The sequence below is a fragment of the Hesperophylax consimilis genome, chromosome 3 (assembly GCF_061612785.1).
Source record: "Hesperophylax consimilis isolate HC1 chromosome 3, BYU_Hcon_1.0, whole genome shotgun sequence".
Classification (NCBI taxonomy): Eukaryota; Metazoa; Arthropoda; class Insecta; order Trichoptera; family Limnephilidae; genus Hesperophylax; species Hesperophylax consimilis.
In genome coordinates this window covers 3,801,644-3,817,168 of record NC_142838.1, presented here as the reverse complement: position 1 = coordinate 3,817,168, position 15,525 = coordinate 3,801,644, and the positions used below count along the sequence as shown (strand labels likewise).

At 32.5% G+C, this 15,525-nt stretch overlaps 1 protein-coding gene across 1 annotated transcript in view; it reads left to right on the top strand.

Moving 5' to 3' along the window:
• The window catches only part of LOC149424849 (uncharacterized), a 658,025-nt gene that overhangs the window by 358,585 nt on the left and 283,915 nt on the right, over positions 1-15,525 (top strand). The window lies entirely within an intron of this gene.

Here is a 15,525-nt window from a genome sequence, read left to right as displayed (position 1 = left end):
TTCAGAATTGAAACGTTGCTCCAAATGGCTTTAGCCGTGTTTAGTGACTAGATCTGAATAGCCAGGTACTTCCCCACCTTCCTCTTTCCCTTCCCCACTTACCTTCAGCCTCACAACATCCCCCAATTGGGGATGCCATAGTCTCTCTGGCTCCAGACGGGAGCAGTTGGGACTCTTGTGAGGTATTCACTATAAAAAAAAAATAAAAAAAAACATGATTTTACTGCACATATATTTTTTTTTTTTTTTAAAGAAAGACAAACATTCCCAGGTTACGAATAACCCAACAATGTTTGAAAATCTCCTACTACCACCACAGAAAGCCGAAAATGTTGCTTGTGTTGTGATGGAGGACTTAGCCAGCCGAGGAATCGAACACGCGACGCTCGGGTGAGACCCAAGCGCTATGCCCACTCAACCACTGACCGGTCTCAGGGATCTCATTTCTACAGTATTCTGTCTACTTTCAGCCTTCTTCTGCCAATTCTGTGCCTCATTTCCATATATTAGGGTAGGTACCAGCACTCCATTGTGGACTGCTAGCTTCGCTTCTTTGGACAGTTTTTAGTTAGCTCCAACCGCGTCCAATCATCCATTAATTACCCATTATAATCAAGAACCCGGCCTCCCCTACTAAGTCACGAAGCGTAATCAGGAGAGATGTTAAAAGATACAGGTTCAAAATTTCCTACATAACATTATTCCTTTTGCGGCCATTTTGGATTTTTATGATCGAAAGGTATCCCTCAACCAGTTTCTTTTGATCCGGCCCGCCACGCAGTAAATGGGCAAACGCATCCGCCGCCAGGACCTAGACAAACCTCACCCTATGAACCCGTTTTTTTGTTTTTGAATCTTTATTTAGATGTATGCAAATTTTTTCATACATCTAGTAGGAAAATGTAAAAAAATACAAGAAATAACAATTACATTTTAAAAGAAAAAGATAATTACACAAAATTATATTATATAAGATATCTAGAAGACTAAAATAATGTACCCCTGCTAAGTTATGATTTTTTTATGGATTTGTTTTTGCGAAATTTTCGTTTCAATCTAAATACGCATACATTTCTTATAAACAATTCAAGCAACAAACAGTCGAATGAACACGTCATTTTTATTTGAAACGGTACCATCTCACAGTCATTTCATGCGATATTCGACTCTAGAGACTAATACTTTGAGTTCAATATCACAAAAGATTACGGAATCACATAAAACCTTGTGATGAACAGTCCACCGATTGCCCCTTGATTGGTTCATTTAGTAAAACCATATATAGGGACACAGATCAACTTTGTCTAATAACTTCTTACCTGGATTAACATACTACGGGAATAGATCAATATATATGAGATCAACATAAGTATGCCAATTTGGGTAGATCAACATAAATTATGCATCCGATTTCCATACAAATTTTGAAAATTTTATTAACAGTATATCAAATGGTTTTTCTGGCAAACTGGCAACATTGATAATTACTGTACCACTGTTGCCAATTCATTCAGATGTATTCCACAATAGCCAAGTTATATGGTGTTAAAGGTGGATCAACTTAGTCTAACAACTTCTTACTGGATCAACATACTACGGGAAGAGGTCAATATATATATATATATATATATATATATATATATATATATCTATTTTACGAAAGAAACCCGCCCTTGTTTCATTATCGATATTGCCAAATAAAATAGCTGATTGCTTTCCTCTTAGTTTTTTTATAGCTTGTCCGTTTAGTAAGAACGATTAATTGTTTCATTTTAAGTCAATTTTCGCACAACCTTTTCTTTGCGCTTCGCAAGATTCTCATCAAACAGTGTCTTATTTGTCTGTCTGTCAGGGTTTTTTTTGTAAATGCTGAGTTAAAAAACGTTATTATTGCTTAGCGAAGGTGACAACTCGAAGACATCTTAAAGACATTTTTTTAATGAGGACTCTCAAATATATATTATTTAGAAAAATAAAAATAAAAAATAATTATTCCTTCCCATCAATAATAATAATAATCATACACTATTGAGATATTATTCTGTTAGACATAAAACGGAACGGAACATGGCTAAGACGAATATTGAAGGAGCTGAATTTCATGACCGCTAAGCGATCTATATATTATTACCTAGGTGAATGTGGATATTTTATGCTTGAAATTAACACGGAGTTGATTTATAAGGAACTCGAAAGATAAATAAATTACAATCACGAGATACACGGAAAGGTGACAAGAAACGCAAAACAAATTAGATTTCCAACAAAGAAAAAATCGAACATACGAGAATCTCTTTATGTACCACATATGCACAGGACGTCCAACTATAGAGGCAATAAAATTACGAAATAGATTAATAAAAAAAATACGGCTTCTACGGTCGTCAATGTTAACTTTGTAATGGAATATCTTTAAATTATTTTTTTTTTAAATATGTGCATTGAAAAATATATTTGCAATAAATGTTAATGTAGAATATTTATTTTCGTAAGTTATTAGCATACACGATGATGCAAGCTTATTCAAGGTTAATATGTAAAATAAACTCTGAAAATACGTGGTTCCCGTATTATTTCTGTAAAATGGCTTCTGTAAAGATTAACAATCTCGCTCTCACTTTTATCTGACTGACCCTATAATTATTACAAATTAAATTATTTTCAACTATTTAAGGGCTGTATTTATTTATTGGACAATTTCACTTCAGGGGCGCTTTACAGTTGATGCAGGTATTACAAGAAATATCAATATTACAAAAATAAAGTGAAGTTAAGTTAAATAAAATGAAGTACAGGAACAGGTGACACGAAGATAGAAGATGGAGACTCTGCAGCAAGAATCCTAGGTGGTGAGGAAACTGGTCCAGCTGCTGCAGCGAAAGAGTCCACCGCGTCCACCAACAGTGCCAGCACGAGGTAAGTCATCCGTCCAGGTATGTGTCTGCTGCCAACAAAGCGCTGACACAATATCCTCTCACAGATACTAAACCTTGGCAGCACCGCTGTGACGTTCGACGAATATAAAAAATGGACACTCTGCAGCAAGAATCTTTGGTGGTGAAGAAACTGGACCAGCTGCTGCAGCGAGAGAGTCCACCGCATCCACCAACAGTGCCAGCACGAGGTTTATCATCCGTCCAGGTATGTGTCTGCTGCAAATAAAACGCTGACACCTCACATAGATAAGAGACCCTGGCAGCACTGCTGTGACGTTCGGCAATTCCATCATTCATCTCTATGTAATCCTGTTCCTGGTGATTGTTGAAGTGGTGCATTCTGCCCCCAATAAAAAGCGACGGTCGGGATAATAAATCACCCTGGGCTTTCCAAAACACTTGCCTTCAGAGTTTCCAAGAATTCCGATAAAAAAATTTGGGGTGCATTTATTGATCGACGTTCGTTACGAATATCGAATATTTTTGAGCAAAATTTTCGAATATTCACTTTTAAAACACTGCACTAAAATCACATATTATCAAGTTCTAATAACTGGTTGTTAAGTTTATTTTTATTTAAGTTAAAATATTGTTTGATTGAATTAAAAAATAATTTCAAAGGGATTTTGCCTCAATTCCCTTGAAAATACTAAAAAAAACACAAAACTGTTGGAGGACGCGTCCGGCTACCACAAAGGGCGCTACTTAAATGAAAAAAAAAATATTGTTGACGGTTTAATTCTGTGGTTTATTACACATTTATTATTCTAATGCGCCTATGTGTATATATATGAGGTTTAGAAAGTAAGTGGATCAAGTCTTTTTTTGTCAAACCAAGAATGGAGAGTATTAGAAATACTGATCAACAGGAACAACTAAAATGAAGTGGTTAGAAATGAGATGGATTAGGTAGAAATGCTGCTATCCTAGGACAATGAAGATAATAAACTTTGTACCTACTTGCTTAGTACTACTTGATATGATTTTAATATTATTTTGCAATAAAACTTATTAATTCTTAATGTTTACATAATTTGATACATTTTTCAAATTATTAAATTTAATTTCTAATCCAAAGTGAATCAATTACAATCCATTTTTTTAAAATACCCATAATCTTTCATTTTATCAGAAAGAATGGAAAATATTTATCCAGATATCTGTGTTTGACCATTAACAAAGTTATAGAAAGAACCAATTCCTTAATGTGTTTCTTAATTATAATAGAGCTGATTAACTTTACCCAAATATATATCAGAATTGTATTTTAAGGAAATAATTAATTTAAATTATGGGTATGTGAAGAGACGATGTTTTGCGTGCGTTGCTAATAATGCTATGAAACTCTGCTGTGAAACATCTATTATTTTATCTCGTTTTATTATTATTAACTCGTGTTATTTTATTTCAAAATATGGCCAGTAAACTGATAACGACTGAATATAGCAGATACGCATCCTGTTCAGAAACTTTGGGCGTTGTATCCAATTAACGTTAAAGCTATTATCATTTCCCAATTTCCCAATAAACTGAAACTGTGTGAACCGAATAAGTCTACGAGGCTGCGTTCGATAAAACTTAAAATACACAGGACAACATTTTTTAACCACAAAAATTATGTTTATTACGAGTGAAGAAAAATGCTCCCTAAGTTAAGAAGTGTACTATGTGGTATTATTTTAAAGACAGTCAAGATACTCGAACGCGTCGTTTTGGGAAATTTATTCGTCAACTATATTATCTAAAATTATACAAAATGAAACAAACACTTAGTTTTAAACCACTTTATTTCGAGTTATATTCGTCGACCGGTTTCGATTGGACTCAATCTTCATCAGGACAATAAAATATAATACTAAATTATAATACAGAGTAAGGTATAAGGTAAACATAAAAGAAAGAGAAAGTATGTAGTAGAGGGAGAGAACATCAGAGACTGGTTGGTGGAGGGGGTGGGGAAGGGGTAGGGGGAGGGGTTGGGGGAGGACCAAAGGAAGGGTGGGGGTTACGGGTTAGGTTGGAGCAAGGAAACAACTTTAAAATCGGGCTGTTGGTTAATTCTATCTGTTTATTTAAAATTTGGGAATTATTTTTCGTTGATTTAGAAATTTCCAAAGCTTCTAAGTTATTCAGGCGTATTCCTATTTTATTTTTATGAATTATTTGGACTCCCGTATTTTTATTAAATGTGTGGTTAGTATTGATTAAATTTTCGGCAAATTCTGAGAAGCCTGTGTTTGTTAAGCACCTGATATGTTCTTTAACTCTAATATTTATATTTCGCGCGGTTTTTCCTATATAGGTTGCTGGGCAATCGTTGCAATTTAGTCTATAGATGTCAGAGTGGCTTAATTGATCCTCTTTGTCTTTAGAATTAATTAAAATTTTTGCTAAGTTATTGTTAGTATAGAAGGCCGGCCTTATTTCTGAAGGAAGTTTAGATATGCAAAGGGAAGACAATTTACTTATATACAAAATTCTACTCCATTGGGTGGCAGCATTATTATTATTAATAATTGGGAGGGCATTATATAGGAATTTATTTGTTGTGATTTGGCGAAGTTTTTTTGGGAGGATTTTATCAATTAGACCGGGGTCATATTCGTTGTTGATGGCTATTTGTTTAATTGTAAGTAGTTCATTAGAAAAATTATTATTAGATAAGGGGATAGTAACAAGCCGGTGAATCATGCTGTGGAAAGAGGAGTGTTTATGTGACATAGGGTGGTTGGAGGTATTATGTATTATAGTGTCGGTAAATGTAGGTTTTCTATAAATGTTGAAGCTAATTTTGTTGTTAATAATGGTTAAAGAGAGATCTAGAAAATTTAAGTTGGAGTTTACGCCTATCTCTAGTGTGAACTGGATTTTTGAGTGGAAGGATAGAAGTAAAGTGCAAAACCTTGACTTTCTTCAGAAACAAAAATCCTGTTTTATTCGAATATTCCATCAATAACATAGCTTTAGAAAGAGTCACGGAAATGAGAGATCTTGGAATTATTTTGGACGAAAAACTAAGTTTCACCAATCATATCCATCAAATTGTGAACAAAGGTATGAAAACACTAGGCTTCGTATTAAGAACAACTAAAAACTTTAATTCTTTGCAAGCCATTAAACTATTATACGTATCTCTAGTAAGAAGTCTAATTGAATATAACTCAGTATTTTGGTCTCCATCTTATACAATTCACATTAACAACATTGAGCGAATACAAAAAAAAATTCTACGTTTTATAAATTTTAAATTAAATATCCCTGTCCGAAGACTTAAAATACAATTTCTTATTAAATACTCTAAAAATACATACATTAGAAGATAGACGTAAAATAAACGATTTACGTTCTTATTCAAAATACTTAACTCTAAATTCGACTGTTGTGAACTCCTGCAACTTATAAACATACATACACCCACAGTAACAACACGACAAAATACAATATTCTACAGCAGCACACATAAGCGTAACTACATTGCCCACTCTCCGATACAACGACTTCACACCATGGGAAATCATTACTTGGGTGATGTTGACATATTCAATACCAACTTGGCAAGTTTTGTGGATCATTTAAAACATTTATTTCAACAATACTCCTAAACACATCATGTAAACCAACAAATAGCTGTAATTTTCTGTTTTTGTTTCTTGTGTTTGTATAACTTGTTACATAGCTTTTATCAAATGGAATTTTATTCTTATTTTTTATGTTTGAAAGTATTTGTCAAATTAAAATTATACTACCAACCATGTAAAAGCCCTCTGGGCGTTAAATAAATAAATAAAATAAAATAAAAATATCAGGTGCTTAACAAACACAGGCTTCTCAGAATTTGCCGAACATTTAATCAATACTAACCACACATTTAATAAAAATACGGGAGTCCAAATAATTCATAAAAATAAAATAGGAATACGCCTGAATAACTTAGAAGCTTTGGAAATTTCTAAATCAACGAAAAATAATTCCCAAATTTTAAATAAACAGATAGAATTAACCAACAGCCCGATTTTAAAGTTTTTTCCTTGCTCCAACCTAACCCGTAACCCCCACCCTTCCTTTGGTCCTCCCCCAACCCCTCCCCCCTACCCCTTCCCCACCCCCTCCACCAACCAGTCTCTGATGTTCTCTCCCTTTACTACATACTTTCTCTTTCTTTTATGTTTACCTTATACCTTACTCTGTATTATAATTTAGTATTATATTTTATTGTCCTGATGAAGATTGAGTCCAATCGAAACCGGTCGACGAATATAACTCGAAATAAAGTGGTTTAAAACTAAGTGTTTGTTTCATTTTGTATAATGTCAAGCCACAAAGTGTTTGTTTTCTTCGATAATTTTATCTAAAATTGTTCGCAAATCGTGATTTTTAACCTGCAGATTCTATGATCATTGGTAAATTTCAATGCAGAAGAAGCAAATAAAGGCTTCGATGTACTGAGCAGATCAAGTTTAAGGCGGCGACCTCACGGTCCGGTAAGGAAACGACATAAACCGGGTGCGCGATTTCTCCCCGTGTGGACTCGCACACGGCCTGCAGATGGCAGTATATTAATATAATAATTAACTATCAGTATTCCAAATTTCTGTTTTACATTCTCGCATTTAGCATATCATCGAGGTTGTTGTATTTATTCACAATGCTTGTACAATTTTATTAATTTTTCTAAATTTTATTAATTCGTGAAAATACTTTAAATGCATTTATTTAACTAAAGGAAATGTTAATAAAAACGTTTATTAAAATTTCCTTAAATATGCAACTAAAACCACGCACCGCTTGCCTGTTTTACTTCTTGCTTACCTGTATTTATGTAAAACACACTGGGCCCACGTACACAATGTACGCAACGCATTAAGACATCTGGACAACTTATAATGTATGAATTTTCTATGAAAATAGATGCTTCACAAACACATTTGTCACACGCAATCTCAACGCCAATTTGTGCACTCCAGATCGACGACGGACGTGTGAAAGAATGATGATGGTAGTGGGAGGCCTTCCAACCAGCTGATTTTACGTTTAAGGTTATGTTTGTTTTGGCATTTGACGTTAACTGATATTTGCTGTCGAAATTAGAGATAAACAAAAATTAGATTTATTAAATCATTGCGAAGTGATTTATAATATGAATTCCATTGAAAATCGCGATATTACAATTATTGACAATTGCGCACGTTGCCCTTGAAACGTAGTAATGCAAACGTTGCGTACGTGCTCATTGGAGGTTGTCCACCACTTACTTTAATTACTAATTCAAAATATTTAAATAATTTAATACGAAATATTTTGAATCAGATTACTACAAGCACCTGACTCCAACTAACCCTACTTAGGTTATTTTATGAAAGATGTTCTTAGGTACTCTCTTCTCAGGCATAAATTAATCATTCGGCCTTGTGTGCGTCGATGGAAATATTATATGGAGCGTAGCACGCATTCTTATGGAACTCGGTTAAAGGCGATTTCTTACCTGAACTATGAAAAGTGGAGATGTTCGATTCATCAAGTTTAGCGCGTTAGCCTCTTTATTAGCCCTCGGAAATGAGTAATAAAGAACAATGGCAGAAAATCGACAAATAATTCACGGAAAATTATCTTTCATAGACATCAAAAATTAGCAAAACATCATGAATTAAACATATTGTATTTTTTTATTAACGTAATTTTTTCATATCTGGGGGTGGGAATTCTAGTTGTAGAGTGTCACTGATAACCAAACAGCAATAAGCATTAACATCAGTGAAGCGAATGGATTTGCTAGTTCGAGCACATTACGTCATAACCATGAGTGCATTCTCGCGCATTAAGGAAATAAGTTTCCACATTTCACTCACATTATATTATGCGAATGCAAATTAGTCTGTAATGCTCTTTTGAATATGCATCGAAATGTGCTACGAAGTTTTAATGCTAGATTCGCTCTCAAACAAAGGCCATTTGAAGAGAAATGCAAATGAAATAATGTGCCGTACAATACTTTCAAAACTATCTTAATCCAATCAGGAAGTTATGCACTGCAAGAAACTGGCTTGTTTTTAAGTTATGGCAAAGCTGATTTAGGAACTAGACTCAAAGTTCAATTTATTCTTCGCACCAAGCATTTATTTATATACACAACGACCCCTCCTACGTAAACTATCGTATTTTTAAAATCATGATTGTTGAGGAGAGGAGGTTTAAGTTTTTTTGGCCATACAGCACAAAGGAGTTACGGTAAATGACTGTGTAAAGAACCTGTTAACATGTGTGTTTAATTATTAAAATATGTAAGAATGTTACATTTGTTGTTAATTCCAGCATAAAATTTTGTACAACATCAAAACTAGATACGTTAAAAACTCTAAATTACCATTATGTGAGTTACGATAGTTTAGGTAGGAGGAGGCGATATTTTATAATTTTTTTTATGTATTACCTCTTTTAATATTCACAATTGCTTAACAGGGATACTGTGGTTCAAGTATATTGAAAAGCTATTTGGTTTTTTAATAACACAACCCAGTTGAAAATCTTTGTCGTGCTTGAGATGGGACGTAGTACAATTACAGATATTTTAATAGAATATAATATATAATGTTATGGGACATAAACGAAATAATAAGGCAAGCAGAAAGCAGTGTAACAATCAATTATTGGAAGTGGAATAATAATTTATACCGGTAAAAATATGTATTAATAAATTGTATAATGAATGTAAATGTAACTTATTATGTGTTTGTATATTAAAATTGAGTTGTGTGCTTTTGATTTATAGAAAAAAGGTAATTTATAATATACATTGACGTTACAAAACGTATTTTAAACATATTTTGTACGAGAGTAATTTCTTTCTGGAATTGTAAGTAGAGGTGTCTGAATTTTTTACAAAGGATTTATGGAAAATAATTTGATCGCGTGAAAACCAACCAATTTAGATAGATGACATTGAACTCTGATTTCATGATGTACTAAGTTAAATTTATTGGTTCCCGGTTACAGTTATTGGTTCACGGTTAAAATTATTTGTTCACAGTTAAAGTGCATTATCTAACTTTCGAAAGACGACCCTTTAATCGAAAAAGGTGTTCCTGAAAATAAAATATATTTAAAGTACCTATTAAATAAGTATCAAAAAATCTAAACCAAAATTGTCTCTAAAATCATGAGATTTGTAAGTATCTAATTAAATACGTATACACTTAATTATACACCTTATTTTTTTATTAAAAAAATATTATTTCAAAGGAGGAATTATTGAATTATCTAAATGACAATTCTTTTTTCAAACATGCAGGTAGACACCACAAGAATATTTAAAAATGCCAAAATCTTTACAGAATCATTAAAACGATCACTACCTTGAGAAAACGGAAAGTAAAAACAAATTTATGACAGGCAAAATGTGACGACGAAATGCAAAAATGCTTTAAAAAAAATTTAAAGCAGATCTTCGCTACGCTCTTTCAATATACATTTTTTTTAATAAGTCTCTAAAAAGGCAAAATCAATCTTATCTGTTTTAACGGGTAGAAAAACTTTTGACTATTGTTATTTTTTTTACGCCAGTCAAATCATATTCATTCATCAGAATATAATAATTAATCATATTCATTCATCAGAATGCGCACGTGTACAATGTACATGTTGTAATTATTTTATTGTTAAATTTAGATTGGCAGTATAATTTAAAATACATTAGTTTTTAATGCTTGTGAAAATATGCTAATAAGATTTTTGGATAACAAATTTCGGCTATAAATGCGCTTGTGGTGTTTAGAACTGCATGTTTTTAAACTAATTAAAAAATCCATTCAAATTAATCTTGATTGACGAAGATGTAAATTTGTGACATTTGCCGCACAGAGGTTATATGACTTATTATTCGTCTTTTCATCTATTATATTTCTAAGTAAACCCCGTAGAAATAGTTGATAAAAACAATTGTCCAAAAAAAAGACACTGCAAAAAATATGATCGCGAGACGATTGTATAAGTTTTTTGATATATTTCCAAAATCTTGACTTTGTGAACTTGATTTAAAAAAGGCTTAAGAATATTCTACATAAGCCAATTATTTCAATCCTCTTAGACTCTCAAAGGACAAGTTTTTTTAATTAATAATTCTATACCCTACGTTATATATTATTTCGACATCATTTCTGTACAAAAGTCACGGTATTGCGGATTATTTATTATTGGCTTCATATATACATAATATGAGGAAAACTTATTAGTCACAGCTTTGACAACTCAAGAGGTGGTAAATGCGTTAAAATATGTGACTCTGTGCTGACCTGTAATCACGCTCAGCTTCGTTGGTGACATGAGATTGTTAGTTTTTAGAAATAATTATTTACTAACTCATTTTATGGTAAAAGCAAAGATTAGCGTTTTCATGATAGTTGTTAAATGTGTTTTGATAATTAAGCATAATTGAATTTTTTTAACACTACACACTTTGTTAATTATTTTGTTTGACATATTTAAATTCAACACCACCTAATCTTTCAAGAAAATTGCGCTGAAATATTTTTTATGGTAAATTCCTATCGTCTACCTCAAAACAGGTTACATCTAGTAAGGTAGGCAAAAAATACAATTAAGTTATGAAGAAAATGAACAATTTAACCAGCGGTTTAGCTGTATTGGACTCTTGGGTACTCGATGACGAAAGTTAATAACCTTCTATACTTACATAAATGATTTGAGATCTCCCTTTTTTGTCTTTTACATTATCTAGTTTTATATCTATTATATCGTAGCTAGTTTTATCTAAATGTACCCCCATGGCGCCCTTGAAGTGGTTTTTCACAAAAACGGCTCTGTACAAATTATTTTTTTCATATTTTTTTCATGAAGGTACCATAAACAATGATATCTTACTCAAATCTAACATTGCCATGATTACCACCAGCAACAAATTGTTGTATAAATTTAGATAAAATGAAATGAAAGGTACTTTCAAATTTATATAAGTAATATGTAGTTAAAAACTTGATTTTGAACAAATGACTGCCTTTGTGGTCTGGGGGTAAGGCTCTCAACTAGCAAGCTGGAGGTAGCGGGATAAAATACCGGCGTGCGCAAGTAAATTTTGTTTGATTAATTTGTGTTATTTCACAAATTACTCATTTAAAATAATATATAGTATATTTGCGGCACATTCCAGAGTTGAAGATACTGTCTTGCGTAAGACCACCATTCAGAATTGAAACGTGGCTTAAAATGGATTTGGCCGTGATCTTAATAGCCAGGTGCTTCTCCACCTTCTTGTTCCCCTCCCCACTATCTCCAGCCTCACAAGATAGTCCAATTGGAGATGCCATAGTTTCACTGACTCCAGATAGTTGGGAGCAAGGATAGCAAAGAAATGGATAACAATTTGATTTTGAAACCCTTTCATGGTAAAAACATAAGATCACGGTCGTACGGTCTCAATGGAAGTTCCATTATTTATCGGTGATATTATGTATTATTTTAAAGATGTTGTGTTCAGCCCGACGCAAATACCAAACAAAGGACAGGGACATTGCTTCGTCACACAACGTAATTGATCTTCTGTATTTTTTTGGTTGTTTTGTGAATACAGGTACGAATTTATAAACAATATTTTTAAGTGAATAAACATAAGGATAAATTTATTAGTATTTTGTGAAGATGAAGTAGACCTCTTTTTTAAACTTTCTTCCGGCATTATGGTACCTACAGTATAATGAAAAAATGAACAATATTATATTATTCAATTTTTTCACACACATTTCACATTTCAAAAAAGAATATCTATCCACCATCTTGAAACGCTTCCATCTTGAAACGAAATGTATAAACAAATTTACAGACAGAAAAATGAAAAACGGACGAGTTTAATTATGCTCAGTCAATAACACGTGCTTAATAACGGAGTTTTGCTCGATGCTCACATTTTAATTACTTCTTATATTACAGCAAAAATATTTCTAGATTAATCCCTTCAGATATAAGTGGTTTTTATTTAAGATTAATAAAAACATGACTTTACGATGAAAATATTGTTTCTTTCTTTTTAAATTTAGTACTTTTTATTTTATAGAAAAAGCTTCTTCTATAAAATTATCGGCATGAATTAGTAACTTTCCTAGGGATCCCTCTAGAAACATTTGAGATTTTAGTAATACATTCATCAGAAATAATTCAAATAAACCCAACGCAAAGATCGATTTTCCAGGCCAGCTTGGGCAAAACCGACCGTAGATCCGTCCATTATACCAGACCGCGCCTTGAATATTGTTTTTAGACAACTTTATCACTTATGTCGTTATGATTCCCAGGTTACTTTAGATATGGTACGATTGAAGGGGTGGATACTTTCAGTCTCACCCTGGTGAAAGATCTTCATCCAGAATTGAAACGTTGTTTAAATGGCTTTAGTCGTGTTTGGTGACCGGAACTTAAAAGCCAGGTACTTCTCAATCTTCCTCTTCCACTTGTTTACCTTCTTCCCTTCCCCACTTTGTTCAGCCTCATAAATACCCCATTTTGGGATACCATAGTCCCACTGATTCCGGACAGTTGTGACTGTAATCACATTGAAAAAATACACAATTTTAATATATTGTAGGTTTAGTATGAATGGGGAATTGTCTGGTTTTAGCTTAGAGTAGTTACACATATTATGAAATACGATAAAAACTATTATTTATATACCCACCATCCATGAAATTTGCATTAACTCGTCATTTTAAGCGAGTAACAAAAAGCATCTTAAAAATAGTCCAAAGAAAAACGATTTTCTCAAGTTGGTAATTGATCGCTCTTACTTTAGTTCCAGTTGAGTGCTCTAGACACGAGAACACCGAGCTTTCCTTTCTGACCTTGATCTGGAAAAAATAATCTTTTTTCAATAAATTACCGGTCAGCATCATCGAAAGCCATTGCTATTTGATCGATTAGGACGGGTGGTTTCGCAGAATTTGGACAAATTTCGAACTTAATGAAGTTCTAGGACAGTTCTGTTGAAGTTATGTTGTTCGATAACTGGCCCATAGTGATATACATCAAACACTTTTCCTCCTACTACAAATTCAAACATACGAAAAATAACATTTTTGAATCTACCTATAACACAAGATATTCCAACCAATCCAACTATACTATTCCAACAACAAGAAACTCAATGGCGCAGTCAAAATTTAATTTTTTTACTCCTAAAATCTTCAACAATTTACCAATAGAAATATAGTCAATTGCCAAATACGACAGTTTCAGGAAGGCGCTTGAGGATTTCTTGATGAGTGAGTGGGATAGTGTCGGTATCTTGCTTCTCGTAGTCAGATAGAGGTGTATATATTGTTTACATGTGTGAGGAATAATATACATGTATGTAAATATATGTATGTTGTGTATATGTATGTATTCGTATATGCATATATGTATGTATATATGTACATATGTATACTACTTTATATGGTGACCGGATAAATCATCACATTTTTAAAAAGTTATATAAAGTCATGGAAAGTGATGAAACAAAAACTTTATTAACTGGGTTAAGTAGGTTAGGTTAGGATAGGTTAAAAAAATGTCATCGTTTCTAATGACTTTATATTACTTTTTAAAAGTGTGTTGAATTGTCACTGTGTTGAGTTATCATGGAACCGATTTAAATTTTTTTTATTTTTTTATTTTATTTTTTTATTATTTAATAAATGTTTACATGTTACATTTTTGACATTTTTTTAACTACCATACTAGGCTAATGCCCGTGTTGTAGTAGTTATACATGAAATAATAATAAAAATAACATAAAAGAACTAAAAAATACTATTTTATAGAAACATAAGTATGCAAGTATGAATCATACATGAAATAAAACTAAAAACAAATATATTAAAATTAAAAGTAAACTGAAAAACTATATGTATATTTTAAAAGATACAAATAAAAATTTAAAATACTAAACATAAGATTAAAATATAAACATAATTAATATAGATTGTTTAATGCATGTAACTGTTTGTGTTCATGTTAATTTATCGTAGGTATTATCTTTAAGACAACATGTTTATGTTCAACACTTAATTTTAATTTTCGTGATATGAGACAAGTTGGAAAAAAGTTTTCATAATTTTTTTTTTTTTGTGTTAGGAACTCATATAATCTATAAGAAAGGTCGTCCCCTTTCAAATATCCATTGATTTACACGGGCAGTAAATATGGATATAAAATTACTTGACTTTAAGTCGGTACTCAATGCAAACCAGAATTGCCGCTGAGCGAATGAGGTTTTAGTTTGAGGAACCACGCAACCCAGGTTTGATGAAAAGCGGGTGTGAGCTTGGTGTTGTGGAGCCACCAGTAGGTTATTTTTTCGTATGTAACAAATGCTTTCTTTAGTAAATAGCTGTCGTATATCTAAGACCCAGATTTAAGCAAAGAGTTCATTAGAGGGATGGGTAGGTTGGCATTTAAATATAATTCTCAAAATTAGTTTTTGAACTGTAATAATAGGGTTAATAATGGATTCAGCACAACCACCCTATCCCACTATACCATATGTTGCTATAGATTGGAAAAGGGCAAAATATACGCTTCTTAGAGTCTGTAAATATGTACTTATACT